The 5,354-nt window shown below is 36.1% G+C and overlaps 1 pseudogene across 1 annotated transcript; it reads left to right on the plus strand.

The window, feature by feature from the left end:
- The first annotated feature begins 3,868 nt into the window (after positions 1-3,868).
- On the plus strand, positions 3,869-5,124 carry LOC308422959 (bifunctional phosphoribosylaminoimidazole carboxylase/phosphoribosylaminoimidazole succinocarboxamide synthetase-like; annotated as a pseudogene). The gene has a single exon. The product of its transcript is annotated as a bifunctional phosphoribosylaminoimidazole carboxylase/phosphoribosylaminoimidazole succinocarboxamide synthetase-like (transcript).
- The last annotated feature ends 230 nt before the right edge of the window (positions 5,125-5,354 follow it).

Here is a 5,354-nt window from a genome sequence, read left to right on the forward strand (position 1 = left end):
CAACCTCATGGGAAGAACAAAATTTAACTAACCAAATCCACCACAGCTCCCAGGAGACTTTGATGCAGGGAAAGCTCCTTTTCCCAGTGTAGTGTAATGCCAAGGTGCTGAGGTGGGAGAGGGAGGCTGGGAGAGGGAGCACCTTCTTGGAGGCAATGGGAGGGGTAGGGGTGTACGGCATAGGGTGAAGGGGATAATACCTGAAATATAAATACAGACAATATCCAATTAAAAATAAAAACCCTCACCAACTACATAGTAGTCACAGTGTGGTCACAGTGTCTGAAACAGAAGAACTTTGTCCAGCAAACAGAAATTTAAAGACTGGTTTTTGTTTGCCATAAAGCAATTTCTCCCTTAGTCAGCCTGCAGAGGTAAACAAACTCCAGAAAAGACATTTAATATTATGATCAATTCCAACAACTTGTATCAGTTCAAAGGCCTGCTATCTGTTAGCTCTCAAAATTCTTGCTTTTCCCTCATTTTGCTCTCCATCTGAATAGGCAGTTTGATCCTTAATAAATCTTGCTTTCTACCCATATAGTGGGCTAGTTCAGTGTTACCACTGTGCCCTCACCAAGATAGAATAATTTTTATAACCCTAGAATGCAATTAGAGTTGTATTTGTTGCTGTGGTAACACCTTAAACTTCTGTGGCATTCAGGTTCAGTGTAAACTGACTACATTTCTATAAAAGTGAAGTACTAACTTGTTTTTATAACTAGGCTTTTCTCCTTATTGTATGTAGACTTACCTATTTCTTAAACATTTCAGAGGACATTATATTAATAGGAACATTGAATGGTACAGAGATTTAATACCTAGCTTCTGTCTCTCTCATAAGTGTTGCTTTGATTCTTATCAAGATCTACTTGATTAGTCAGTTTGCTATGAAGAATGAGCTCATTTATGAGACCTAGTGTTTATAGTAAGTCAACAGTATAACATATGGCTTTTTCCAGGTATTATGCATTCTACAGTTTTGACAAATTTATTATAATATATAGGAACCATTACTGCATTCTACAGAATAGTTTCCTTATTCTAAAATTTCATTACACTTTGGTTATTAATTCATTCATTCCTCTATTCACAACCTCTGGCCAACACAGAGTGTTATGTAATTTGAATCACAAAGAATGTAACGTGTTCAGTTTGGCATCTTTCACTTAATAATAGACATTGAAAGTTCTCTGAGGGTTTTCATAGATTTTTTTTTTTTAGTTTATTTTTATTGATGACTTTTTAAAGTTTTTTTGTAGACTGTATTTCATAAACTAAAAGAATGCAGGACACTTTTTACTTCAAGTTTTAAAAAGTATAGTAAATTCAGAAAATAAATTATGCAGGCTTTGGGCAATAAAGAATTTTGTATTTGTTTATGCGCCAAAATATCACTTTCAGTAGGATTTCTGAAATATGTATTATTTTGATAATGACTGCCAGACATCCTTCCTAAGTGCCTGTACTATTTTACATTCCAACCAGCCACAAGCAGGATTTTGCTACAAGGTCCTGCCAACATTTTGTGTTTTTCCTGATCAATATTTTAGCAACACTATAGATGAATAGCTTCAATCCGGTCCCTGTATCTATCCCTTCCTTTTATACTCATGGCTGCGGGTGTGTTGTTCTGTTCTGTTTTGTTTTGTTTTCTTTTTCATGCAGGGTTTGTCAAAGTCCGTCAAATTAGATCACATATTTTTCTTTTATTGAAAGCCAAATTTTCTTTGTAAATTTCAGATAATATTCCTTTGTCAGATGTATCTCTTGCAAGTATTTTCACCCACTCAGGTTTTCTCTTCTTACTCTTCTAACACAGTCTTTATGAGAACAGATTTATTCTGAACAAACTCCACCGTATTGGTACTTTCCCTCTCAGATCACATTCTAGATTTTGTGTCTTGGCAGTCATTCCCACATTGTATGTTTGTAGGAGGGGAGGAGAGTCCACAGTATTCCTCACATATCTCATCTCCCTGTAAACCTTGCAGCTGCAACAACACTTTGTGATCGATTCTTTCTGCAACCCTTGTAAGCTTCTGATCATTTCAACTTTTGGTTTCTCTAATTTGCTCCACTGATTTCCTTTTACCAGTTTCACTGATTTTGGTTCTAAGTCTTATAATGTGTTTCTCTTTTTCAATTTTTAACTTTTTATTGATTTTGTATTATTGGAGCTTATAGCATCAATTTAAATTTTTCTTTCATATAAATATAGAAACGCAGTGCTAAAAACTACTAGTTTTGCTCAGTTACATAATTTTGATGTGCAGGCTTTATGTTTAGTTATTAAAACTTCTCATAAGATGTTTTCTTTGACCAATGTGTAATTTAGAAATATGTTCTTTAACCTTGGTGTAGTCTATGATGTTTTAGATCTCTTTCACTTTCTTATTTTGATTACTTGTATTCCATTTTTTGCTGTACATAGATTGTTGCATCCCTTGAGCAGAAAGTACATTCTACTGACATTAGATATCACCTTTATCGAATTTATTAAAGGTTGTCTCTGTCTTGATGTTCTTTAAAGACTGTTTTTCCCTGTGCTGGTGTCTCGCACATTGCATGCTGGCTGAATCACAAAGAAGTCAAGGATGACTTTGAACTTTTGATCCTCAGCTGCTCCTTAAAAAGTTCAAGGGTTAGAGGTGCATGCCACCGTGCCCGGCTTTCAGTGCCGAGGATCAGATTCAGATCTGTCCATATCATTCAAGCAGACAGCCAACCTACGTGCATCCTGAGGCCCTTATCGATTTTCTGCCTCATGAAACTGCTCATTTCAGACATAGGGATATTGAAGTATCCAACTATGACAGCTGATTTTTCAATTTCTCTTTATAGTTCTTCCGATTTTTACCTCATGTAGTTTAATAATTTATTGTTAGTCAGAGAATATCTTACCTGCTCATGGAATTGACTCTTTTACTATTGTGTATATCTTTATCATTGACAATGTCTCTTTCATTAAAGATGGTCTAGTCTGAAGCTGATACTTCTGCTACTACTTTCTGTTAGTTTATAGTAGCAAAATATTTTTCACTTATTTATATAGTATGAGTCGTTATATTTTAACTGGGTTTCTTAAACATATATGTAACAGAGTCTTATATGTTTGCAATAATATTGTTTTTAGCTTTTCCAATTGAAATATGGACATTCCAAGTTATTATTGACATTGGTATATAATATGTTACTGTTTTTTACTTGTGTACCTGGTTTTTTATGTCATTTTCTTACATTCTGTTTTCTGCATTTTTATGGTTTTGATGATTTTATATAATATTTTCTATTATATCTTAGTACCACTTACATTTATTTCTAAGTATTAATAGATTACTTGCTTAATAAAAATAAGTAATAAATATAAAAAATTCTAAGTAAGTTATACATGGATTTGTGCAGTTTAAAATATGCATGTATAACAAGATCAAGTACATTTAAAAATTACATTAAAATGTTATCAATTAATCAGTGTATCTACTAGGCATTTCTTCCAACCTCATCCTCTTTATTAAAGATTATATATATATATATATATATATACACTGTAGCTGTTTTTAGACACGCAAGAAGAGGCATCAGATCCCATCAGAGATGCTTGCTGGGAATTGAATTCAGGACCTCTGGAAGAGCAGTCATTGTTCTTAACTGCTGAGCCATTTCGCCAGCCCCCCAATTTCATTTTCTTAAGCATTGTAAAATTTCTGTCACATGTGTCACACATATATGCCAGTATATATAAGTATTGGGATCCTACCTGTATATACATACAGAATCATGTGTCATAAATACAAGAACTATTGCATTTAAAATTTCAATTGTGGCTTTTTGTGGCGTGGTCTGCTACTCTAGTTCACCTAGGATAATGGCAACAGCTAAAGTACTGAACATTGGGAAAAACTCTATGGGGGTAAAACAAAACAAGCCTTTGAATTGCTTGATAATCCAGGACGGGTCTTTCTGCAGTCCAAGGACCAGATTCCAGCAGGAAATGAATCAGGAAAGAACCACCCAGAAGGCAAAGCTACAATCTCCAATAAGATCACCACTGCATTCTTCAGTTGTTACAGGAAGCTGGCATAAAAACTGCTTTCACCAAGAAATTTGGAGACACTGCTTTCACTGAACCCCAGTGTGAAATTATTCCAATTGAATGGGTATGTTGAAGAATAACAACTGGATCTTTTCTCAAAAGGAACTCTGGTGTAAAGTAGGGGCTATGTGTTTTATCCACCAAAAGTGGAGATAATCTTCAAGTGATCCACGATGGTCTGAGGAGCAGCTCATTGCTGCAAAATTTTGTGTTGCTGGACTTGTTATAGGGAAGACTGGAGCAGACAACAGTGAGTCATGCCACACCAGCTATTTGTGAAATTCTGAAGTAGTACTGGCTGCCCCAAAACTGCACTTTGGTTGATAAGAAGATTGAGTTTGGCATTGATGTGACCACCAAAGAGACTGTTCTTGCCAAAGTCATAGATAATGATTCCTGGAGACTATGGCCATCTGGAGATCAGATCCAGCAGAAAGACAGTCCTACCATGATCTCAAATAAGTAACTCCGGAAGGACTCCAGACGGTAAAGAAAAACTTTGTGTGGATTGTAGACCCAGTTGAGTTGCTTCTCAAGCCAGACGGTCCATGCAGGGTAGTAGTGCTGATGGGTTCAACCTCGGACCTTGGTCACTGTGAAAACATTAAGAAGGCTTGTGGAAAATTTGGGATTCCGTGTGAACTCAGAGTAACAACCGTACATGAAGGACCAGATGAAACTTTGAGGATTAAAGCAGAATTGGAAGGGGATAATATACCTACTGTATTTGCCGCAGTGCCAGGCAGAAGCAATGGACTAGACCCAGTGGTGTCTGGCAATACTGCATATTCGGTTATCGGCTATCCCCCAATCACACCAGACTGGGGTGCTCAGGATGTCTGGTCATCTCTTCGACTGCTCAGTTTTCTTAGCTGTCCAACTACATTTTCTCCAGGATTGGCTCAGTTTGCTGCTCAGATATTTGAGCTAAAGAACCATTAGGTGTGAACCAACCTTGAGCAAGCATATTGAACACATGGATATCCTTAACGCAGGCTAATAAGAAAATCAGAGACTGTAATTTGTAATGAATCCATTTAATATTTTGGAGAAAAGTTACATAATAGTAGTTTGGATTTAAAGGGAAAAAAATCAAGCACTGTGATTTTACATCAGAGAAAACAATCAGTTTACTACTGAGAAAATGATCCTCAGAGTTTATGCTTTGGTATAGTGTCAGTGGGTATTATCAATATTTGTAGGTCTATGTAGTGATAAGTCCCTGTAACCTTGGCACTCCAGAGACTGAGGCAGCAGA

This window comes from Micromys minutus (genome assembly GCF_963924665.1).
Source record: "Micromys minutus genome assembly, chromosome: 7".
Lineage (NCBI taxonomy): Eukaryota > Metazoa > Chordata > Mammalia > Rodentia > Muridae > Micromys > Micromys minutus.